This window comes from Gallus gallus, chromosome 2 (genome assembly GCF_016699485.2).
Source record: "Gallus gallus isolate bGalGal1 chromosome 2, bGalGal1.mat.broiler.GRCg7b, whole genome shotgun sequence".
Taxonomy (NCBI): Eukaryota; Metazoa; Chordata; class Aves; order Galliformes; family Phasianidae; genus Gallus; species Gallus gallus.
This window is the reverse complement of record NC_052533.1, coordinates 1,207,364-1,234,023: the sequence shown is the minus strand read 5'-3', so window position 1 is coordinate 1,234,023 and position 26,660 is coordinate 1,207,364. Positions and strand designations below refer to the sequence as shown.

The window sequence follows — 26,660 nt, the reverse complement described above, 5'->3', positions numbered from 1 at the left end:
AGCTTTTATGAGCTGCTCATCCTGAATATCACCGCTGTGCCTGAGTTCAAAGCCAAACAAAAAAGGCAGGTTTATTTATTGGAATTATTTGCATCTGTGGAACAAGAAAACTTTTTTCCTTGTTCCCTGTGGCTATAGAGCCTCTCAGAGAAGGTAACAATAACAAGAGAAAAGGTATAAATTAGTTATGCTTCTAAGTGAACTTGGACAAATAACAAATACAGAAAAAAAATTAACGATAGTAGAGAGAGTGGTCTTAGTACCATTCAATAAACTGTACTTTTTATTTTGCAAAACAGCAAATTGCAAAATGCATTGAGTTCCAAGTTACTCTCTGCTTCCAGCTGACCTGAGGTCCCTCTTTCGTTTCCAGCTAATTAGTAGATCTGGTTGTGAATTAGGGACATTTTAACTTTGAACATGTAGATCTCAAAGTGAAAAAAGCTTTGCACAGGCTCAGAATCAAACCCTTTTTAGTAAAGTTCTTCTGTGAGGGCTCACATTCTTTGTTGGCTTGGAATGGCAGCCTCTGAGAAACTGTTTAATGTCAAAACACATATCCCCAATCCTAAAAATACATCTTCCCCAAACCCTATGGAAATTTGGAAGAAGAGTGATGGCTCTTCAGTGAGCTTTCACTCTCCAGATGACTTATTCAATGTTGACAGATCCATAAGATGGCTACATTCACCTACAAGCCTTTAGGACACAACACACCCTGATCTCAGCTTTGGAGAGTACCATTACTGATGGGCAGCAGCTAGAAAGACCAATGGGAAGAATGATACTGTCTCATTGTATCTCCCACAGTGTTCCTTCCTCCAGGGTTTTGCTGTGCATCCTTTCCACGGCAAAAGAAAGTGAATGAATCTCATGTCTGCCTTAAGATAGCCACTGAATGTACACTCTTTGATCTAGCAGTCCTGGGTGCCATAGTCCTACAATTTCATAGAATCATAGAATGCCTTGGGTTGAAAAAGACCACAATGATCATTGAGTTTCAACCCCCTGCTATGTGCAGAGTTGCCAACCAGCAGACCAGGCTGCCCAGAGCCACATCCAGCCTGGCCTTGAATGCCTGCAGGGATGGGGCATCCACAGCCTCCTTGGGCAACCTGTTCAGTGCGTCACCACCCTCTGGGTGAAAAACTTCTTCCTAATATCCAACCTAAACCTCCCTTGTCCCAGATTAAAACCATTCCCCCTTGCCCTATTACTATCCACCCTTGTAAACAGCCAAATCATAGAACTATAGAATCACCAAGGTTGGGAAAGACCTCCAAGATAGTCCAGGTAAACCATCCACCCTCCACCAATATTTCCCTACTAAACCATGTCCTTCAGTACAACATCTAAATGTTTCTTGAACACGTCCAGGGACAGCGCATCCTTTTGTCTTACTGTAAACAGACATCTTCTATCATTTCTTTCTAATCCTTAATTTTTCCCAAAAAATTGAAAAGAAAAAAAGTTATTCTAGGCCATTTATCATTTTCAAAAGAAAATTCTATTTCCAGTTCTTGTCCACAAACTAAACACCACACAATTTTTAAATATATCTTAACCCAGATGAAGACTAAACCCTGAGCTGGTAAGACATCTTCTGCAAGATAAACTCACTTAATTCTCAGCTAGGCAAGGGCTGATGTGCCTTTTGTTTGTCAGTATGTAGATTTGAATTCTCTGTAAATGAATTACTGGAAGTATATAACGTTACAGTCTGTTAAATGAAAATATGCACATTGTTCTGAAGCCTATTAAAATAGGTCAAAGAGTTTCAAGCTATGGGTTAATTTTGCTTCAGGAGAAAATTATACAAAGCCTTTATAAATAAGCTGTTGGTTTTTCCTTCCCAAGCCAGCTACCACACAAAAAGGCTGCATTTGTTGTCATCTAGTTACAGCACATAAGGGAGAATGTAGCATTTTTGAGAACTGTTTCATAATTATTGTCACTTATCATAAAACTGTCTCACAAAAGCCAGAAATAATCCCCTCAAATAAATAAAAAAGACATGACAATATCTGAGAGGTATGCAGTGAAAATAAAAGGTATTTGGGATGGAGAACTGATCACATTTGGAGAAATTACATACTATATTTGCATTGCACAAAGGCAAATTTATTAGAAATATGAGTTGTTTTAATCTCTATTAAAATGTAAAAATATTTTTTTTTCTTCATCTTTACCAGTCAGTGTAACACATGAAGACCTCTGTTAGTGTTTCTTTTCAGTCTTCCAGCGCTTGGCAGTGAAGACTTCTGCTCCTGGCTTCTTGGCAAGGCATGGACTTGGATAAACTTGGGGAGTCTTCCACACTGTGCCAGGCATAACTCAAACTATGACTATCGGATAGCTTAGGGTGCTGATGTATTGCCATGAACATTGGCTTTGTACATGCTGTCTGTGAGGGTATAGTGTGAATGGAGAGGGAAAAGGATGTGACATGAGATGTGTTGTATCCAGCTCTAGAGGACACACTGAAAGTAATGGAGACCTTGTTCACTGAACTGATCTTTTAATCCACCCTTACATGCTCTCACAGTTAAATCAGCACCATCTGATTATTTCTGGATGGGAAAACAGAAAAGAAAGAAACCTTGGATGCTTTTAATTAATGTCTTCCCTCTCAGCAATACAAGTGAGCTTGTCTGAAGGCTTAATTTCAAGTTTACCCATATTAAGTCAACTAAGGAGCTCAGTCAGATTTCCACAGTCATGCCAGCGCCTAAGTGAAAACCAAAAACAGCCAGAATGCTCCTCTGTTTCTGTTCATTTCTAACGGAGAGTGAGGAAGCACCATCTGCTTTCTACTATTTTCAGGCATTGCTCAAGAGCAAGAAAGCTTTTTCAGCACACAGATCTTGAATTATAAAGGAAGACGTTGCTGGAGCCATGCCGAGGTAGTTTGCCTTTTGAAAGTCAGGGTCTTTTGCATTAACAAATTGAGCAAATGGAGATACAAAATCATCTGCCGCAGAATTGGAACACCTGCACCTTGGCCAATAACTGCTGCCTCTAAAAAAAAGGAAAAAAGCATATCATTCCTAAGCAAGAGGGTTGTGATCAAATTATTATGCAATATATATCAACTGGAAGAAGCTGTTTTTTGTCCTCTTTGCTCATATTAGCTGGCAGTAATCAGCTATGTCTGTAGTAGTATTAACCATTGGCAGGGGCCATTACCTAGCCTCAAGGTAAATTACATACTCTCCCCATGAGTATATGATTATATTCTCTTGGCCTTCAAATAGAGTAATTGTACTCAACCCACCCACTGGGTACAGTCCATGGCCTAACCGAACAACTGAACCACACCAGAGAGTCCCAGAGGATCCTGGCCAGAAACATACCCAATATGGTTATAATGATATACCAGTGTCCATCCTTGGTTCCAATGCCTGGACCATTGCCCTAACATCTTTAATTTGCTAACACTGCTGTAGTTCTGTGGTCTGATCTCTATAATTTTTTTTTTTTGTCATTTTTTCATATGACAGATTTTTTTATGTTTTTAACACCCCAGGTCCATGGTACCCAGTGTCTCTGGTACCATTCATTGTTATTCCACTAATTAGTAACCTTTCTTCAGGGTATTCAGGCCATCCAAAATGACTCTCCAGTTTTACGCAATGGTAAACATGCCTCCAAATAACGTCTTTAGTGATTGTTCAAATGCCTGTTCGTTTTGAAAACAAAAAATGAGTAACCAAACATTTTCACTAACATAGGAACACTCATTTCTTAGAACCCTCGGCTACAAAAGCACTGAGTGGTCAAAATTATGAAAAATTGTATTCCATTTTCCCTGGAAGATACATATCTTTGACTGCCCAATTTCTTTTTATGCACTGCAAACATTCATTACTATAGTAACAACATACGGCTCCCTAATTTTCTTGATTGCAGTCAGAGAACCAGAGGAAAAAAAGCAGATAGGTGAAATTTTCAGTAAGATATGAATCTTTATACTTAAAAAATTGTCCAGGAAGGAACATTCAGTTCTCTGTTGTTGCTACACAAAAATGACACAATTTTATTTTTCATCCTCAGTAAGACCTAATGGAAGGAAAAACAAACAAACTTATTCTGCTTTTTTTTCTCTTTTCTGCCACTGAGTATGGAACTTTAAAAAAAACTGAATAGTTTAATATTTCTTAATCCATCACGCTTTCAAAACAACCAGTCCATTCTTAGCACCCATCCCTTCAGTAGACTGTGGTTTATTTTGTTTTATTTTATTTCATCTTGTCTTTGTTGCAGCACAAATAGCTCCAAAATTCAAGATGTCTTTTAATGTTTTTCATAATGATACCATGCAGCAGTATGGGCTTGGGGAAATCTGCCTGGTGGGGAAGGACATGGGGTTGCTGTTGGTTAGTGAACTGACCATGAGCCAGCAGTGTGCCCAAGCGGTCAGAAGGCCAATGGTATCCTGGCTTGTATCAGACATAGTGTTGCTGCAGGACTAGGAGTGTGATTGCCCCTGTGTACTTTGCACTGATGAAACTTAACCTTGAATACCGTGTTCAGTTTTGGGTCTCCCACTACAAGTAGGGTATTGAGTTGCTCTACTGTTTGCAGAAAAGAGCAACAAAGCTGATGAAGAGGCTAGAAAATAAATGTTATGAGGGATGAAGGAAATGGGGTTCAATAGGGAGAAAAGGATGCTGAGAGGAGACCTCGTCATTCTCTACAGCTCCAAGAAAGAAGGTGTAGTGAGGAGCATGTCGATCACTTTTCTCAGGTGACAAGTGAAAGGACAAGAGGAAATGTCCTCAAGATGCACCACGGGACATTTAGATTGAACATCAGGAAGAATTTTTTTCATGGAGAAAGAGAACAAGCATTAAAAAGGGCTGAGGGAAGTGGTGGAGTTCCCACCCCTTGAAATAATTAAGAAAAGTGGATGAGGCACTGAAGGACATGGTTTAGTGATGGGATTTGGTAGATCACTTGATGGTTCCGTAGTATCACAAAATGGTGCTAAGTGCCATTAAATTGCACCAAAAAATAAAATAAAATAAAATAAATGCCCACAGCAGAAGTGTAGAATTATGGGCAGGTTTTTTTGTCAAGTGCTGAGAGAGATTTCCATGGAGGCACAAAGGGTTCAGGCAATCTGTGGACCTTGTCACTGTGAGGGGCATCCTAATGGTGCACAAGCTGATTCCTGCTCATACTAGTGGGAATCACAGAGAAAGGAATCATGGCAAGGACAGATAGGCCTTTCTGCTAGTTGCTGTGCATGCCAGATTGCAGATACCATACTTTGTGCATCTTTGAACTGTGAAGTGAACAAGCATCTTTTATTATTTCCTGCTTGCAGCCATTTTCTGGCAAAAATCACTTTCTACATCTACAAAGATTTCAGTTGAAATAGAACCACTTCCACCCTCATTTTAAAGCAAAGAGAACATTTTTTACCCCACTAAAGCTCAAGTCTTTTTTAGTCAGTCAATACTATTTAGACTTCTTAAATCAGAAAGTCATTTTCTGTGTTATTTTTCACTTGAATTGAGAGTGAGATACAGTTATTCTGGGAACATAAAGCAGGAAATGAATTAGGCTTTGCTTGAGAAGAAAGAAAGTATTTTTGATGGAAAGAACTCACTTGCCTAGAGGTGTCTGCCAAAATTGAAACGCTTTTCAGTTAGCCTTAAAGCACTATAATATGCACACAGAAAAAATTAGTAGTAGAAAATCTGCCATTTCCTCTCTAGTGTCATTCATTTGCAGCATCCGTCTCCTCCAAACTCATTATGTACTTGATAATAGAATGCTCAAAACCAAACACATGATATTTTTATGTTTTTTTTCCTACAGCACACTGTGGCTGTAAAGACATCAAAGGATGCAGGAAAGTAGAAATTGCATAGTTTTTCAGTAAACTGATTTGAATTCACTGCACCAGTTTAAAGATCAAAACAGTGAGTGGAAATTGGGTTTCCATATGTCCAGTCTGAACACCCCAGTGCAGCTTTGTGTCATTCCCAGGAGTCTTATCATTGGTCAATGAGGAGGAGAGAATGGCACTTCTCTCTGTGCTTCCTCTGCTCAGGAAGTTACAGAGAGTGCTTTCTAAATGAACTCAGATGAGATCCAGTGAAAAACAAGGAGAAAAGAAACTCTACATGAAAGTGTGTAGATCATGCAGCTCATGGTGATCAATGTGCAAACTGATACTACATCAAATAAAATGGCAACACTCTCTGGCAGACTCCTATGGATGGAAATGCATCATCCCATGGAGAACAAGATCAGAACTGCTAAAGTGTGAGATCCAGAATATAGACCTTTGCAGCATTTAATGAGCTTCAGTTACCTTTTGTGGTCTAATCTAGTTGCTTGGGCAGTGGTTAGAGTACACAAGAATAGGTACTTATGTCACTACAGACATCATACATACACCTTCATTGTGTATGAAGGTACAATCCAAAGTTCATGAAAAACATTTCTTCTGATGAATTTTGGAAGACATTCTTCCAGAAGTATGGATGTGCAGCTGTGTGTGTAATTACACTGAATCTGCATTTATTAAGTGTAGAAGCTTTTTCTCAAGTGTGAACAAGCTTTACATGGGTCAATCTGTAACAACCATTATAAACTGAATAATTCTGTTGGAGGAAAAAAAGAAGGAGAAAGAAAGAATAAACGTTCAATAAATGTCCCCATAAATGTCCATCCTGCAGACGAGAGGAAAGGAAAATGACATTTATTGTACACAGCACTGTGAATTAAAAATAAGCTGTGTGCTAACTATCTGCCCTTGATAGTTGTTTTGGGTACCAGGGATCGTTATTCTATCTGTTTGTGTAATGTGAGAGCTGGAATTAAGATTTCATGAACATAGTCTAATACTTATGGGAGGCTGATAAATATTCCTAAGTTAGGAGCAGGAGTTTTAATAAGGAAATTAATAAGATTATCTAGAAGTACTGTATTGTCTTTTAAAACCCATGTGGTATTCAGTTACCTATAAAGTGCTGTGGTCTGATAAACACAAAATTATTTGACTGCTTTGGTGTTTAAGTCAAGAGAATATACTGCAACATAAGAGTTTCACTGAAATGGTTACTATTAATAAATCCAATTTTGATTGGCTTTCTTTTCAGTGAGATCTCTGAAATACTTTTATATTTATATTGAATTAATGTTATGGTAGGGACAGACCCTAAGCTGGACATCACTTCTCTTTTTCTCTGCTTAGGACACAGAGCTGCCTATGCTAATTTACTTTAGATGGAGTTCCTTGAATGATTTAGAACAATTAATTCTCTGAAGACGAAGCTCTGTCCTAAAACCGGGCAGCACTGCAGGCTTCCTCTGCAGTCTTTACAACTTCATATTCAAGAGTTATCTATAGAAACAGTCTCTTCATCTGTTTCCCACATGATCTCTGACTGAAAATTAAAAGATTTCCAAAGAAGAGAACAAAGAGTTTCTGGTATACTTAAAGTCATTGTGAGAAACTGAAAAAAAAAATTCTAGGAAGTGTTAATGGATCTACAATTCAGAAATCTTTTACTTGCTCCCAAAAATCTAGGTGTCCAAAATGTCCACATATCATTAATATTTTCAACTTGGCTTCTTTTCATGAGATCCCTAAGCCAACTGAGATATGGAATTACGGAAATTCATTGTGAGATTCATATTATCTGCTCATAGCATCCTAAAAATATTTGTGTCTATTCTCAGAAGTATCTGTAATAGTAAGTGGAAAGAGGATGGTCATGCCACCCAGTCTGGGAGTTCATCTCAGTCATTGCCACAGCAGTGCCGTCTGAGCTGACCTAAATGGCCTTGCCTGCCTGCTCGGAAGACAAGAAGTCTCATATAGATTCTCTCCTTTATATCTTCCAATCCATGCAGATGTTTTCAATACCCCATAATACCTGATGATGCAATAGGTGTCCAAATTGAGACCAGTATTTTATTGATGGACAAAAACTGTAATATGAGCTTGCAATGAGTTGTTGCAATCCAAACTGCCAATCATATCCTGGGATGCATCAGCAGAGGGGTGGACAGCAAGTCAGGGAGGGGACTGTCCCCCTCTGCTCTGCTCTCATGAGGCCCCATCTGCAGTACTGAGTTCAGGCCTGGGGCCCCCAGTACAGAGAGATGTGGGGCTGTTGGAGCGGGTCCAGAGGTGACCACAAAGATGCTCAGAGGATGAAGCACCTCTCCTACAAAGACAAGTTAAGGGAGATGGGCTTGTTCAACCTGGAGAAGAAAAGGCTGTGGGAAAATCTTACAGTGACCTCCCAGTACTGAATGGGGGCCTACAGGAAAGCTGGGCAGGGACGCTTTATCCGAGAGGGTAGGGCAGGGAGTTTTAAACTGAAAGAGAGTATATTTAAATTAGGTATAAGGAAGAAAATCTTTACAATGAAGGTGGTGAGACACTGGCCCAGGCTGCACAGAAAAACTGTGGATGCTCCATCCCTGGAGGTGTTCAAGGCAAGGTTGGATGGGACTTTGAGCAGCGTGGTCTGGTGGGAGGTGACTGCCCATAGCAGTGGGCTGAAGCTGGATGGAATTTAAGGTTTCTTTCAATCCAAATCATTATTTGATCCTATCCTATCCTATCCTATCCTATCCTATCCTATCCTATCCTATCCTATCCTATCCTATCCTATCCTATCCTATCCCATCCCATCCCATCCCATCCCATCCCATCCCATCCCATCCCATCCCATCCTATCCTATCCTATCCTATCCTATCCTATCCTATCCTATCCTATCCTATCCTATCCTATCCTATCCTATCCTACCCTATCCTATCCCATCCCATCCCATCCTATCCTACTCTATTCTATTCTATTCCATTCCATTCTATTCTATTCTATTCTATTCTATTCTATTCTATTCTATTCTATTCTAGGATTCTATATTTAAATAACTGGATAGAATCTTGGGCACATAACTCATATGTGGAGATATAGTCTGTAACACCTAAATTTAGGTGTCTGTATCTGGAGCTTCGAGTTGGAGAACATGAACCATGTACCCAAAAACAGACAGCATACCTTCTGCAATTAATGATCAGTCCCTCTTTTTCCAGGAAGACATTTCCTTTCAGCCTCGTTTCAAGGTCTTGTAATTTTACAACCTTAACAATTCGGTGGTAACTTTTAAAGGCTTTAAGAATAAAGAAAAAAAAAAAGTGGGTTAGGGAGTTTCCTCTAAGATGTTATTACTTTCGATATTATCTGAGGGACAGTAATTGAAATGATGGCTTGCTGCAAACTAATGATGAAGCCTACAAGTCATATCTTGTTCATTTATTCAAATGCTATGTCTTTTTAGCCTCACAGTTTCTTCTGATACAGTTTGTTGTTTTTTTTAATCTCAGAAAGTTTGCTTGAAACCACACAGCAGAATGTTTACTTTAATATTCACTAGGAATCAGAAGGGCGAGGTTTTTGTTAAAAAAAAAAAAAAGATAAAAGTCAGGTAAATGGATGTTGAGGAAAATGCTGGTGACAACTGTAAAAAGGGGCAGAAATATATCAAGGTCTTTAATTGAGCTTCATCACTGTTAGGATAAATAACATGTAATGGTTTTTTGACGGTATTAGCTGGGCTGTTTTTAAGAGCCATCTGACAGTCACCGTAATGTTATATTCATTTTCCTCTGACAGCTGAAAGCATTGGACCATCACTTGATGGCTTAATAGCCTCTCTTCTAAATCACCTTTGATATGTTACAGGACTGTATGAAGAAAAAAATAGACTTAAGTAAATTAATGCTCCCAATTTCTAGGACCAACTCTAAATTCTGTTAACCTGATCCTTTTTGAATTTTTTTTTTTGTGAGATATCATGAATATCATACAATCACAGAATAACCCAAGTTGGAAAGGACCTATAAGGATTGTTGAGTCCAGCTCCTAAGATGAGTAAGCAAACAATACTGTCCTTCAACCAAGAAGTGTTGGTTGCCTATTCATATGGAATCATAGAATCACAGGATGGTTTGGGTTGGAAGGGACCTTTAAGATCATGTAGTTCCAACCCCCCTGCTACAGGCAGGGATACCTCCCTCTAGACCACGTTGCTCAAAGCACCATCCAGCCTGGCCTTGAATGCTTCCAGGGAGGGTGCATCCACAACCTCACTGCACAAGCTCTGCCAGTGTCTCACCACCCTCACAGTCAAAAATTTCTTCTTTATATCTAGTCTAAATCTACACTCCTCCAGTTTAAATCCATTTATCCTTGTCCTGTACTACATGCCCTTGTAAAAAGTCCCTCCTTAGCTTTCCCATAGGCCCCCTTCAGGTACTGGAAGGCTGCTATAGGGTCTTCTCAGAGCCTTCTCTTCTCCAGGCTGAAATGCCCCAGCACTCTATGTCCTCATAGAGGAGGTTGAATCATAGAGGTTGGAAAAGACCTCTAAAATCATCAAGTCCAACCATCCACCTACCACCAATACTGCCCACTGACCATGCCCCTCAGTGACACATTTACCCTTTACTGAACACCTGCAGGGACTGTGATTCCACCACTCCCGGGGCAGCCTGTGCCAGCTCCGGACTACTCTTTCGGAAAAGAAACTCCACCTAATATCCAACCTGAAAATCTCTTTTCTGTATAGTAAAACAGTTAGTACTGTAGGATTCTATTACAGTTTTAACTCTTCATTGCAGTGGTATCTTCACAATATCCAATCTTGATGGCAGCAAAAATCTGATGGTGCTTTAGCATACTGCCAAGGCTGAACCACATTGTTGTGTGGGCTCTGTGCTGAGATGTGAATGACAGCACCACATGCCAAAACATGGAACAAAATTTACTGGGAACTCTTGGCCAGAACTCATGTGAGAATTGCTTTACAGCTTTTAAAAAATCTGTTTTTTTTCACGTCATAAATTTCTCAGCCTCATCCAAAAACATCATCACAAAATCACTTGCTCTCTGGCAGCATCTGTTTCCTTTTTATGTATAAAACTTCTTTAAAAACAATGAACTTCATTTTGTCAAACACAAATACATTCCTCACAGATCTTCATATTTTCTATACTAAATAAACAAATGATGAATGGGGAAAGAGTCAAGGACAGTGGGTCAAATGTAGATACCTATGCTGTAAACGTCTACATTTTTTCTTATAAAACCCAACCAACAAGTTCAAAGTCAGCCAAGCAGTCAGTCCCGAAGAAGAAAGCAGCAGGCAGTCATCAACAGCAGCCTTCGCATTAACAGAAATGGTTCCTTAAGTGATTGCACTTCCACCAGTCAACTTCTACCAGCAGATAAATGTCTCCTTCAGGGTATGCCCAGAACCATGCACATTTTGATGGCACTGAGCAGCTAAGCATGTAATTTATATTTATACACTGTCAGGGTTTAAAAACCACTCATTTCTCTGAATCTAGTTGAGGATTACAAAAAGTGTTTGCACAGATTTCATTCTCAGCAAATTGAAGTGTTTTGTTTCTATTTCCATTTTATCCGGTCTTTCTTTTTCTTTTTCTTCTTTTTCTTCTTCTTTTTTTTTTTTTTTTTTTTTTTTTTTTAATCCAAGAGTCAGAGATTTTAAGTCTGTCTCTTAACCAAGAACAGTTAAACTCACGCAAGCATGTCCTAACTGTTAGGCTGCAGTCTGGTGGGTTCTGAAATCCTCCTGGCAGGTCTTTTTTGCTGTTTTCCACACTAATTAACAGTTACCTGAGCAAGAGAAAGGAATAGGGTTTGCAGTTAGCACATGAACCCAGGAGAAAGGAAGCTGCATTTACACCATGCTCCAGTGAATGCATACATTACTTACGTTAATTAGAAGTGGGACTCAAGTGCAGCTCCCTTCCCTCCAGTAGCTGACTGGCCTCTGGGGTTCAAAAATTACATTCACTGATGTCTCTCTCTCTCTCTCTCTGGTCCAATTCATACTGAATTATCTCATGCAAAGCACAGTGGCTTAAGGAGAGAGCTGAAACATCCACCCCCTCCTGATGGCCTGCTGGTTAGTGCGGAGGCTTGATCTCTGGAAGCACAGAGATGATAGAATCACAGAAGCAGGGAATGGCTTTAGGTTGGTGGGGACCTTGAAGATCACCCACTTCCAACCACGTGCCTTGGGCTGGATGTCAATTACCAGCTCAGGCTGTCCAGGGCCACATGCATGGCCTTGAGCACCTCCAGGGATGGGATACCCAAAGCTCTGGGCAACGTCAGGGCATCAATGCCCTCTGAGTAAAGAATTTCTTCCTCACATTTAGTCTGAATTAATCCTCCTTTTGTTTAAAGCCATTCCCCCTTGTCCTATCACTATCAGATGGTGTACAAAGGTCTGTTCCCCTCCTGCTTGTAATCTCCCTCCAAGTACTGGGAGGCTGCAATGAGGTCTCCCCTCAGCCTTCTCTTCTCCAGGCTGAGCAAGGCAAACTCCCTTAACCCCACATCTTCCCAGGTATAAGAAAGGTATGTTTTTTTTTCATAAATATTTTAAAAATTTCTTTACTTATTTAACAAGAGACTAAGTTATTTACTTCCAAGAGTATATATCACACCGTCAGTTCCCTAAGAGGATGAGGCAGTATCCTACAGTAGAAAAAAACAAGTTCTAAATCTTCTGAAGTTGCAGAACTCAAGACACTACACCCTATTTGCACTTCTTATTACCCAGCCTGGATAGTGTCCTACTGACAGAAGTGGCTTTTGCAGATCTCCTTTTGCTCCTAGCACTGGCTTGGATGCTGTGAATTCTGCTTGGCAGCTTGACTGACAGCACTGTAACAAGCAGCACAGTGACACATTATTCACCTTCACAGATCTGACCCAGAGTGATTTATTAAGTCTCACACAAGAAGTGTGCAGCAGACTACGGGGCTGAACTTGTCTCCTGAATCTTAATGTAGTACCTGACCTACAGGATCATCCTTCTCTGAAGACTTCCCTTCTGAGAGTCTTAACAACCAGATGCTCTTCAGTCACATTTTGATGTCTCAGAATTCAGTCATGCACATATTCCCTAGGACAAATTCTGATTTGTGGGATCAGAGACTTAATTATTTTTAGCTTGATGCTTCATGGTTAATGCTTTACTTTGTAATGTAAAATATAATTTCACTCTCCAGCTTGATATACTGATGGTTTCTTTCCTATTTTGACTTAAAAAGATTAGTGTGTTCCAGAAAAATTGTCCATAAGAAATAAAATCAAATTATCTTTTTCTTTTTTTTCCCTCGTTTTTTAAAATGTAGCATAGAAAGGAAATGTCATTCTGATTGACAAGGTCTTAAAGAGAAGACCTCCCAAAAGGCTCAAGAGAACTAACTTTGAGTAGAAGAAGAGTTTTGTTGGGCCTTGTGGAAACAAAGATAGCTGAATAGCAAAACTAGTCATTTATTTGCATTTTATATTTTATCATATGTGGAAGAGTTAACAACTCTATGATTAGCATTGTGAGTCTGAACAAACCAGCTATCCCTGTTTGGGCCTAGTAAAATTAACTCAAATATCTTGTAGCCTGCACATACCCAATGATAAACTGGAGGCAGGGTAAAGAAAAAGACTGTTATAAGATATATAGACCTGAGCATTTCTGCTAAACAATAATCATGATAATGAGGCATGATGGTGATCATAGGCAAATAAAAAACCTTATATGGGGGAATGGTTAGCTGATGTTTTTCCAAGCAGACAAAGAGCTCTTCATGTTTTGGAAAGATTTCAGATTTGAGAATTCTCATTTCAGAACCTAGAAAAAAAAAACACTGCCATGTTCAGTTTGAAATGGAGGTTGGGAAAGAGAATAGTTAACTTGTACATTTGCCCTTATTATTAAAACTTAAGTCTATTTGAATTTCTCTTTGTCATTCTACTGATGACCATTGCAAGGCTCTAATACACTTTTCATTCTACTGATGGCCATTGCAAGGCACTAATACACTTTTAAGGATTTTAGGTAGATGCTTTCATAAATCCTATAGGTGTGATCTCTTCTCTTCTCTTCTCTTCTCTTCTCTTCTCTTCTCTTCTCTTCTCTTCTCTTCTCTTCTCTTCTCTTCTCTTCTCTTCTCTTCTCTTCTCTTCTCTTCTCTTCTCTTCTCTTCTCTTCTCTTCTCTTCTCTCCTCTCCTCTCCTCTCCTCTCCTCTCCTCTCCTCTCCTCTCCTCTCCTCTCCTCTCCTCTCCTCTCCTCTCCTCTCCTCTCCTCTCCTCTCCTCTCCTCTCCTCTCCTCTCCTCTCCTCTCCTCTTGCATCCCTCCTATATCTATCACATCACCAGCAGATATGACTGTCTGCTTATATATAGCCTGTATGTGCTTTATCTTATTCTCTTACACACTGCTAAAGAACTGCCAACATAAAGAAATAATACAACCTTGTACTACTGCACAAACAAAAGGGATGACAACAATAGTCACTCAGTGTCTATTTTAAGAGCAGGCTCCTTTGTGTTTCCTTCGTGCCACCCTCACTCCACTAATAATAATTCTGTATTTCTCTTCCTGAAGAAAGGCAGAAAGATATTTTCCAAAATGGATCCATAAAGAACACAAACTGCTCAACTTTATAGATTCTGCTAAGGCAGACAAACATATTGTAGCTACACTATCAGATACAATGACTGATACTAATGAGTTATTCACATATGACAGTCCCATGCACCTTCATTTCTCCAAGACTGCACTATATCATAACAGCCACAGATGTGAAATAATTGCTGAGGTTCTATGGACATTACTAATCAATGTACATGTTAAATGATATGATGAGTTATATCATCATCGAATTATCCTAAGTTACTTCCTGATCATATTTCCCAGAATTTAGTGTGTCTGCAGAATTCAAGAGTACTAATTGAAATTATAGTGAGCTTTGACTAATTTAAAGTAAGAACTGCCTGGGAGGTTAAATTTCTTGTAGTTAAGTATCTTAAGAACTTTAGCTCCCACAGTACTGCAAGCTACTGGGAGGGAACTTGTCAGAATTTTCTCTACCCACTGGCTCAAATCCAATAATAAGTTCAAAAACGACTTCTATTCTTTTAGAGCTTAAAAGATTAGATTCTGAAATGTTCATCTGTACAAAAAGCAAATTTATCTATTGCAAGAAGGAGCAGGAAGGAAATTGTAAGATGTAAAATTTTTATATGCATATCATTATATCCATTTTTCTACTGCAGTGAGGAACCATTGGTGTATAATCAGTGTGGATTATCTCAGCAACCTCTTAGATACTTGGTAAGCTGCTTCATAGATGAATGATCTCCATCTGGGCAGCAGTTAAATAACTTGGTAATGACTCTAATCCTACTGCCAAAAGATTATGCGAGTACTATTCATAGTGAGCCTTATATGAAAAAGCATTTCTTGAACAAGCAGAGACCTCTTTCTTTCAAACAGTAGTCAATGGTTCTTATTAAAAACATGTATTACAGGATACTTTATGTTGGGTTATTCCTCTGTATAGCTGGAACTCATTTTTGTAGATTAAATAATTACACAAACGTAATTTTCTAAATGCAGATATCTACGTATGCGCAGTGCCTCGAATGTTCATTACAGTCATTATAACAGAGCCTAAAGAGCTGTTCTAGTCACTAGGCGGAGGCCAGTACATTAGGGTCACATGAGTAGCTCTCTTGACTCTTTGAGTCTTGGTTCAGTGACAGAACTATAAGCATCAGGTAGTCTTTTGAATGTATCCTGGCCTTTTGGGTTTTCTCTTGGTCCCTTGGGTCTAGCCGTGAGTCGCAGTGTGGATGAATCGGACATCCAAGGGGATCTCCACTATCACTGGACACCTATGAAATCACAGCAGAATCAAACTCTATATGCCTACTGACAATAATGGGGGCATCAACACAATATACAAATGTAGACAAGATGCTGTTCGTAGAGTCCAGAAATACAATATATCTGCTTTTAGCTTGGAAAATATTTGCAGGTTATTAACCTCTTCAGAGTTGTAATGAGCAGTTTCCTTCTCAAACAGAAGACTGAGAAAAGGTCACTCTAATTTTGCGATGGTGGCTGCTGTTATCTACAAATGGGATAGGATGTGAGCATTGAAGGTCTTGTTCTGTGTGTTTTGGGCAACAGCTTTCAGATGGTACATTATCCTGAGAATCTATTACAGTGAGGGCTGAAGATTTCTCTTGTCTTCTGGCTACTGAAAAAGGAAATGTAACAGATAAAAAAAATATTTGAGACAAATAAGATGCTCAGAGAACATTTGTTATGCTCTCCCAGCCACTTTCTGTTTCTCACAGTTTTCTCTGGCAACTGCTCCTGAAGTCTTGTACTTAGCACCAGTACCTAATGCTCTTTTCACTTCATCATACCTCACTTTTCTTACTCTGAAGAAACAAATAATCATACTGGTAGGATATTATGACTCTGTATTATAATAGAATGGTTCTCTGGAGAGCTGGGTTTAATTCTTACCTCTGACATTCAACTGTAGCATATTTTTTGATAAATCTTTTGATTTCATCTTTGTTAGCTCAAAAGACTCATTGAGTCTAATTTACTTTGTGTCTATGTTGCTCTTTCTATTCTTGTAAGATCTATTTACTCTGGCATAGGCAAGTTACCTGTCAAAGCCCGAATTAGGCATTCTGGGGCTTCTTCATATTCACGGGAGAGAAAGAAACAGTGCAACAGGATGATTTGTCTAAAGCTAAGGAAAAAAATGTTCTCTGTAGGTGCCTACTTCTCTCCAGTGACTATAAAAAAAAAAAAAGAGAGAGAGAGTAGCATAAACTGAGATATGTAACTTTTACATATTTACAATTTGGTGCAGTTGAATTACATGCTTGATGAGTAGGACCTTTGGCAAAGTACTTTAAGTACGTAGTTTATTTAAGTGGAGAGCTCTGATGATAAAATTAACTGTAATCAATTATCATATCAACCTGAATCATTTTGTAAGGCTGGGGAAGCATAATAAATGTGAAACTCCTGTTTCTTGTTAACACTGTTTTCCATCATCCAGGCCCAGCTGATTCAAAAAGAACAGTGGAACACTGAAGTTTCTTTGTGAGGGGTCTTTTTCCCTCTTCTGTGTTTCTCTCTCTGGCATTTGGTATCTTGATTTATAGGACTTTCCAAATCTATCGTCCTTCTTAGACAGGAGTCTGCATAAAGCAAGAGAAAGAATTCTTTCATAGTTATGGCTGTCAAGAGGAAAGATGTACATTCACATTTGCATCTACTCTGGCTAAAACAAAAAGAAAAGGACTTAGATCTCAGCAGGAGTTGTTTCAGGGAGTTAGAAAGTCATTAGTTATGAAGTCTACTAGTGAGAAGAATCTCCAGACAGGTTGCTTTCTTAGGAGCAGACTGCATAAATATCTAAAATAATTACTTAGGTAAGCAAAGGATACAAACCAGTCTAAACTCATATTATTATTCCTCCCTTAATGTCCTCAATTACTCAATAATGCAGAGCAAATAACTTGGCTCTTTTATGCTACTCGGACAGTGTTTGACAGAGAAATGCTTGATTTACAGGAGCATTTTTTGTAAATCATCCTTTCCTATTCCTATTAGTTAATAACACATGGAAAAGCTTTGGTGACATTCAGAATATGAACAATCCTTGAGTTTTCCTGCTCTTTGGCCACTATTACACTGAGGACTGTCTTGTTCCATGTACAGCAGCCTTGAAGACAATGGGTCTCACATGACTGGCAGAAGAAAGGTGGAAGGAAGGGTCCTTTCTGACCAGCATACTCTCCACTTGATTAATCAGTAGAGAGATGACTTATGATATATGAATGTAAACAGCTGTTGACAACGATACCTATTTGTGACTAAATCTGTAATTAAGTCCTGATTAATTACACAGTAAAGAAAGCTAAAATGCTTATCTTTAATATACAAAAGCTCCTACAAATGGAAAGAAAGGAAATTCCCTACACTGATGTTCCATTATGCTTCTTTCACCTTCTCTGCTTCAGCTCATCTGAACATTCATTCTTTTCAGTGTCCTTTCTTTCAGCTTTTATTTTCGTGCAACTCACTCTGTAGAGAGAAAGTAGTACTGGGCTGACCCATCAGGCAAAAGAAAACCATGATGCTCAACTAGCTTGAAGAGTGTCATGTCATTGCTACCTAAAAAGATGCCTTACAAAATACTGCTTATTAGAGGAGAAGTAGGTACGTAAGTAGGTAAATGATAGAGAGATAGATTGCTTGCTATGTAGAAGACACAAATAGGTAGATAAATAGACAGGTAGATGAGTAGATCTACTGCTCCTTGATTGTTTCAGATGCCAAGATTACAAGTCTAATGAACTGACTGATTAATGATCTTCCTCCAAGAAACTTAATGGTTGTAACAAAAGCTGAGGTCAACCTGTCAGCAGTTGCTTGGCAAAAGTAGTTAATCTGGTTTGTACCCTTCCTCCGGGGAAAATAAATAATGTATGTATCTTCTGTTGGTTGTCTTTTGCAGGTAGACTTTCTCAGCTTCTGAAGAACTCACAATCTAAATACAGTGTGTTTCTTTATTAAGGGAAATAAAAGTTTAAGGTTGGTGAAAGCTCAGAAGCAAAATGCCAATCATCTGAAAGTGGATGAAATTCATAATCCTGAAGTCCTCTTCATTTCTGCATTTCTACTCTGGTACTTGGAGATTCTGTGCATGTTCCATTCTTATTCACTATAAACTGCACATGTAGGTTAACTATAATTTTGGAAACATCTGTCTCACTGGTTTGGGCAGACAGGTGAGATGGAATTCAACTCATCTAAGAGGTAAGTGCCTTTTCCAGATTACACTTGTAGGATTTTTCTATGGTCAGTGGAGACATATAGACACTTCCAAATGTCTACTCAATCTCCCTTGAGATGTGACTAACAGAGAGTAGATGAAATATGTGTGGGAAGTTCTGGATATCATTTCAGTGTATTTCATTTTAGTCACTATAGAGAATCTATGCAACAAGCTTAGATTTGATTTCTAACTTCTAAATAGCTAATGAAAGCTAAAAGAACTTCACCTGCTCACTTGTTTGGACTAATTTATTTTCATCACTCACTAAGTACTCTTTTATAAATCTGAAGGCTTCCTGCACATGCTCCTGCTACCACAGCTTTCTCTGAAGCAGTGTCTAAATTTTAAAATGTAATGTAAATGGAAGGTTTAAAACATGTCCACAGCAATTAGCAGTGTTAGCTTAATTGCTATGTACTGTGATTTATACATCAAAATCTATTATGCAACTTCGAAAAAATCTCACTTGCCACCTATGCAGCAGTTACAAAGAAAGAATATCTTCTAATTCAGGCCCTCTGTCGTTTAAGAGGACAGACACTGCAATGATGCTCTATGGGCCCATGAATTTCAGTTATTTCTTCTGTAATTTACATATAATTAAACAGCTCACCTTCATTGTCCAAGCATTCTCATCAGTGTTTGGGATTATGCTCAGCTCCCTTTACAAAGCTGCATTCTCTTTGCATAAATTTCAAAAAGAATATCTCATAGAAGAAGATTCTGCTGCTTCAACTTCTTCTGTTCTCTCATTCTCTGTCTTTTTCTGAGTTTTTTCTGAGCCTCTGTGATGTCTGAAGTCTTCATGCTTTCATTTGCATCCTCCTGAGAAGATCCTACAGGGAGAGAGCAGAAGGAAGAATTTCTCATGGCTTCTAACCACCCAGAAAGATATTAAAAATAAAATCATGTTTTTCTCAACTGCAACAACAGAGAAGCATGTTTCCATAGTAGCAGCAGTGCTGCTGGATGAGTCTTCACAGACCCTATCTAGCTTGCTTGGTAGAGCCCTGTTTCACTGCGTAGCATGGCTGAAGATTGCAAACACCCACATCTTCATTGTACCACAAGTATCAATAGTCCCCATCAGTAATCTCAGCGTATCTTGGGGTGCTGTTTTCAGAACTAGCCAGGAGATCAAGAAAAACATCTGAATTGCTGAACAAGAATGATAATCATACCTAGGCTTCAAGGTGGAGTCAGAAAAATCCAAGGAACTAGCTATAACACACACTGGCACCTGATTTTTTCCTAATTGAGAAAAAGGAAATGAATAATTAAACTCTTCTCCAAAATTCTTCTTCCAGAAATTAAGTTTCAGGTCAATGGTTTCAAATGGTTTAAAGTGGTTTAAGAGTAACCTGTATTTGTGAACTGTTGTTTTGCCATAAGGAGGGCAACGTCAAGTAAATCCTTATACCAATAGCTCATGGGAGACCTAAAGATGAAAAAATAAACCATTCAAAATGATTTCATGAGATGAATTTGTACGTAAGTTGCCAGGTCTGCTATCTGGGTCTTTTTCAGAATAGTCAAACATTCCAGCATGAAGTCAGAAATCCCTCTCCAAACTCAATAGTCCATACAAAACTCCTCGCTTTCACGGAGGAAAGATTTTTTGACACATGCACTGACCTCCCAGAACAGCCAAGGAATCACCAAAAAACAATGTTCCAGCCAGCTCTGATGGAAACATATTATTTCATCTTGCTTTCTGCTATTTTCATATTTCATTGCTCAAATATGCAGCTATAAAGAAAGACAAGGATAGTACTGATAGAAATGTAGTACATCACCAAATCCTGAGCAGTCACCTGTGAAGCAAAGAGAAAGAAAAAAAAATAGAGGAATTTAGCTTCCTTTTGTCTCAATATGCCATTATATGACTCACCAAACGTTTCCCTCCATCACACATCAGAAGTCAAGGTACCAATGTTCTGGTAGTTCTCTTGCTGCTCACCGCTTCCTGCTAAAAGCATTGGAATTGTTCTCAAATAGCTGATAAATGCAAGTGCCAAAAGAAAGTAAGGGGGATAGAAAAGGGAAAAATATGTACATATAAAAATAGGAAAGAGGACATACAGGCTATGAATTAATCAAATTAAATTATATTCCCTGTTGCATCTCTGGGAGGAAAGAGAGCTACTGGTGTTCCAGTAGCTGCTATTTCATTAAAAGCTATTCTGTTTTTTTCCCAAAGCTTTTAAAGTGGAGAGATCGAGATTGAAAGCTGACCAGCCATTAAAAGCTGCTTTTATTTTTTCTCTGAGCTTCTGGGAAGGAAAACATGAATAAAAAGCTGAGGGATGAGAATACACAACACAGGCATTGATGTGTCGTGTCTCATGCCCAGGCACTTGCCAGAAACAGCAAAGCAAAGCAAATGCCACACATCCGCAAAACAAATAAGTGTCCATTTAGCTTAAATCCTGGGAAAAAGAAAAAGAAAAAAAGAAAAAAAAAAAAAAGCAAAACCAGAACTTTGAGATTCTCTGGATAGCTCAAAGAGGGAAGTCATGATATGACCAGGTATCAAGTGTATTCACGCTGCTGGTACTGGAGATATAATGACTCCAACAGTAAGAGGTTCGTCCTCCCACTTCGAACACACCATTCCCATAGCAAGCATATCTACAACAAACCGATAATTACATAAAAATAGTCACAAGGGACTCCCACGTTGGACCTCTTTATTTCCTAATCAAAAGGAGCCATTTTTACCTTAACAGTGACACCAAAAAGAGAAAAAAATCACACCAAAACCAACAAGAATGCCATGCTTTGAACTACCAAAATCCCTCTTCCAAGAAGAGACCCGAGCACATCTGCAACCTTCACCATGTGTGCAGGTCGAGTTGTTTTCTGCAACCAGTGCAGACTTTTATCCGAGGATACAGGAACTCTTCAGAAACATTCAAAATGTTACAAAATCAGTAGAAAAGGAGTTCATTTTTTTGATAAAACATTGACTTTTCATAAATATTCCATCTAGCTTTAGTTACGAAGAGAACAGTAAGTTAATGTTTTCAGTACTTTGGTTGTTGCAGCCTTTTCTGTATCAGAAAAAAAAAAAGTGAAAAACCTTTTTCCAGTCAGAACTGGAACAATTTTCCTTAAATCCCCTGCAGAAGATATGACAGCTTTGCAATCGGTGATGGTGACATGCAGAAAATCATTCTACTAACACTCCTCTAAGCATAAAATTTACTCTTTGCTCATTCTTTCTGCTGAGCCCACACACAAACACCCAAAATAATTATTTTTAAAATGAATTCCACAGCCAAACCAAGGCCTCCTAGAATCAGAATCCCTCATTTCAGGCCCCATTTCAGGCTTGCTACAAGCCCAAAAGTTTCTCTCTCAAAAAAGCATTAAAACACATGAAAGTAACATAAATGCATGAGTAGAACAAAACAAATACAGAAATTCTGTCACAAATCTAGAGAAAAAGAAACAGTAATTTTGGGACCTGATTTAACAAATGCATCCTCCACTGTCACAAGTTGCCCTATACAGCTTTGAGGTCATTTCCTACCGCTAAGAACAGCCACTGCAGCACCAAACACAGACCACATCTTAATTCAATTTATTTTTGTTTCCTGGCAACTCAGATGGATTTTGTGGCTTCAGTTAGGCTCTCTACAACCACAGCAATACTGATGCTTGTACAGGAGGTGCATCCACACCTGCTGCTTGCTGGAATAAACTTCTGGCAGGAGTGGTTTTCTCTCAGCCACTAACTCTGAGTGATGCTGCTTTTGCTTTGTCAGCTTTGCCATCTGCTTGCTTCTCCGTCATCTGCCCAAATGGGAGGGAAAAGCCTCACAGAATCCCTTCTCCTCCCAGATGCTCCCTCCAGCAATGCAAAGAGACTTGGCAGCCCCCAAAGAGATTGTAATGCATTCCCTTTCATAGAATCATAGAATCAGAGAACCATTCAGGTTGGAGAAGACCTCTGAGACCCCCAAGCCCACCCCCGCCATGCTCACTGACTGCGTCCCCAAGTGCCACATCCCAGTGGTTGTAGAACACCTCCAGGAACAGTGACCCCACCACCTCCCTGTACCAGTGCCTGGCCTCTCTTTCTGAGAAGAATTTTCTCCTAATATCCAACCCAAACCGCTCCTGAAACTTAAGGCCATCACCTCTTGTCCTATCGCCATTACCTGGGAGCCAAGGAGCCTGCAGACCATGCTTGGGGTGAGCTCAACATTCAGCCACGCCAGAATCCATACTCAACCTATTTAAGGGACATCCTGTATTGGGATGCTTGCTTCAGGGGCAGCTTTGTCTTTTTCTACAAGGATATCTAATGAAAAAACATGACATTTCCCTGAAGGGAGCCCTCCATGTGCCTCTATGATCATTTCAGAGAACTTAGGCAAGTAGAAAGGGAAAAAAAAGAGTTGTAATGTCGTGGCTATAGGATGGATAGTGGAGTCCTTTGGTGCTGTACTGAATGCAATGAGTCTCATTGGAAAGATGATGATAAAATGCATTGATTGATTAGAACATTTTAATTGATAAGTATCAAGGGAACTGCAATCTGGTTTCCATGGGATCGGATCTGTGAAGGTCCTGGCTGCCATCTAGTGGAGATGTGATGTACCTATAGATGAAAATAAATAAATAGATTGTAGATATGGGAATAGCAGAGAATTTACCTGGAGATAAAATATCTTTGTCACTTGAGAAAAGATAAAGTAGCTAAAAGATTGCATGGACACCAATGAAACTGAGGTCAAAACCACACCATAATACAGAAAATGGGATATAAGTGAGCACTGAAGTCATCTCACCCTGTTCTCCCTGTCACCTCTATGGAAAAACAGGGAGGGTGAAATGCTTCACCTCTACACTGCCATATCATCACTACTTATTTTATTGTTACATGTTTTTGTGTTTCTTCGCAAAACTGTACCTTATTTCAGTTGTCCAAACTGGATAGAAAAACACAATAGGCAGCAGAATATCATGGGGTGGCTTTTTGCTGCACCCTCTCATCCTTTCTTACCCATAGTTTGGCTTCAGCAACTGGAGATGAATCCCATTCCTAATTTAATGATGTGGTTGCAGCTGTTTGTCCTAGTTGGGGTGAGTCCAGCCCAAGGACTAGCCATTGCTCTTCCCTACATCCCACTGCAGAGTGCTTCTTCCCATTTCCCCAGCACAGCTCTATCAAACTGGTGGTCAATGAACAGTTCTGGTGGAACAGAGTGGCTGGATTAAAGGGAAACAAAAAGGCAATATTTTACATATGCAAAACCAGTCAAATTAGGGAAAAGGGAATGGACAGATGTAGCCCTTCAACCTGGAAGTGGCTTGACCAGAAGAAAGGACAGTACAGTTGGAGCATGGAGCAAGGAATATCGTCACTACCTAAAGTTCTACACACTGACTTCAGTACAGACAAAAGAGTGTGTCAAGTTAAGGGAGGGCAATAGGGGAAATAAATCAGATATATTTCAGCCATTTGTGTAGACATGACAATATTATTTACATTTGCATGCATTATACACATTATAAATTACATTGACTGCATCTTCTCCTGTAACTTTAAGAAATGTGTTCATTGTCCACTTTAATACAGCAGTTTCATTCAATCATATACAAGATTACAAGACAATACTATTGCTGTATGAAACAATAATCTTCTTTCTTTACTCATATTTTGAAATATTTGTATGTACTAAAAATGATAACATTTGAGCCAAAATATAGTAGAAATAACCATTTCCAGTAGTGTAATACGATATGTAGCACGAGCATTATGTATTTTTATTTGCTACTAAAGGACATTCTGCAAGTACAAAAATAATGAAACATTCTTTCATGTCCGCCATGCAGAAAGTTCATCATCACTGATGGTGGATTTGCTTTACAGTAGGCAAGATGTGCTTAAAAGCTTTATTCTTCATGGAATAATTTGCAAGACTTCCACCTTAAGGACACCCTGCTCATATCTTAATTGGATAATATGGGAGCACAACTCAAGCTAGATAGTGAAGATGTAATTGTCTCTCTTGCAATCAAAGCTGATTTAGATTGCACGTCTGTCCTCTGTTTTAATTTTCAGACCTCTCCCAGTCACCAGGAATCAGTGCTGTTATAGTTAAGAGCCCTTTCATGCTTGTGCCCAATCCATTGAGGATAGACAAGGACAGCTCTCTTTCCCTATGAATACATACAGGCAACATTGAAGAGATGAAATATTAGTACTTGGAAGGGTTAAGGGCTTTGGATATTGGTTTTAGGCAATTTTTTTACTGGTAGAGTTTTTATTAGAATAATAAATTTCAATAAATCTTACTAAATATATTGGGTTACATCTGTGTTTTTTTGTCAGCTCTCCTCTACAGTTTCTTCTGGCAAGGTCAATGTCCTTACAACTGCAGGATATCCCTTGATGAGGTGGTGTTTCATGTATTATAGTTTGAATTGTAATTTAATAAAGCAAAACACTGAAGGAGACATTGAATCATAGAATATCTCTAGTTGGAAGGGACCCATAGGGTTCATCAAGTCCAGCACTGTTCTTCTGAATCTGAAATTATTTCATTACATAAAAAAACAATAATTGTTACTCGTATCGATGTTAGATAAAGCCAGAAATCATTCTATGATGCACCGTTTCATTTTTTAATATCAAATATACGCTGTTAGTCAGAGACACTTTGCCTTTCCTACTGATCTCAAGGTTATTAACAGTCATGTAGACTTGGAATGCAATGTAAGGCACTAGGCTACACAGATTCTACACATGGAAGACGAGGTCTTCAGTGAAGTTGTCCTGCCAAAAACAGGGTTTATTTTTGGCAGGTGCCTTTGAGGGTAGACAGAGAAAAGATAATCAGCACCACGCAATCGGTTGTGATACAACATGAAAGCCAAGTCCAAATGATTTCAGTTACTTGGCAGTGGCAGAAATGGAGCACGTTTCTGCTTGCTGCAGCCTGCAGTGTGATTAGCTTAGACAACATGTCCAGGAGCTCCGATTTACTTCTGTCTTTACTCATTGCAGAGTAAACCCTGCAGCACTTTCCACAACCTGAGCCTGACTTTCTCACTCCAGGTCAATTTTTCATTGTTCTGACCCTACTCATAAATCATACTCAGCACGGTTTACTCTTCAAAGGCCAAGAAGTTTCTGTTACTTACATTTTTCATACCTATTTTACAAAAGTTTTCACGTGACAGACAGGAACGTGCTGAAACATAAACTTATGCAGTAGGTGTGCATATGTTCCTAGTAGAGTTTAGCTGAATAGAAATGATCTAAATTCAATGCAATTCCCTTCCTGAAAAACAATGAAGACTGTGTGGGTTTTAGTTTTGTGTAACACAACATAATCAAGATTAAATTTGTTAATAATATAACATAATTTTTGCTGTGTTCTCTGCGTCTCAGTTCTGTCCATGTTAGCTGAAATGAAGCTTGAATGCAGCCAAATATCTTCCTTACTATATGTTTTAAAATGCAAATCAAAATTGTTTGGACAGATTGTTGGTATTCTTGATTCAGAGGGTTTGGGGTCCAAGCCCTTAATGCAGGCTTCTGTAAAAGCAGAGAACAAGAGCCCTGAGAAATCTGTGCATTTATGTGCCTTCATATCTATTCATAATGTGTCCATTTAACCTCAGTGTCATCATGGTAATACTGTATTAGAGCTTTAGAACCTAATTACCAGCCAGAAAATCCAGTTAATACAGTAAATATTTATAATACCTAATATGACATGCTATACCACTGGTTGAGACATGGAGACAAGCAAAATGCCATCACATATTCAGAAACTGGGTGAGCCAGACAATGACTGATCCGTTTAGTAGAAGGAAGAATTTTGATTGTTTTTTAATCTCCTTTTATCTTCCAGTTATAGTGCATGATAGCCTTCAGGGGAAATTTTGCAGTTAATTGTACAACAGAA

At 38.9% G+C, this 26,660-nt stretch overlaps 1 long non-coding RNA gene across 1 annotated transcript; it reads right to left on the bottom strand.

Moving 5' to 3' along the window:
• Positions 1 to 2,407: 2,407 nt before the first annotated feature.
• LOC107052485 lies at positions 2,408 to 21,495 on the bottom strand. Its single transcript, XR_005857708.1, has 3 exons — positions 20,624 to 21,495; positions 19,346 to 19,568; positions 2,408 to 3,018 (listed from the first exon to the last, which is right to left on the bottom strand). It is a non-coding gene; the product is annotated as an uncharacterized LOC107052485 (long non-coding RNA).
• Between the last annotated feature and the right edge of the window lie 5,165 nt (positions 21,496 to 26,660).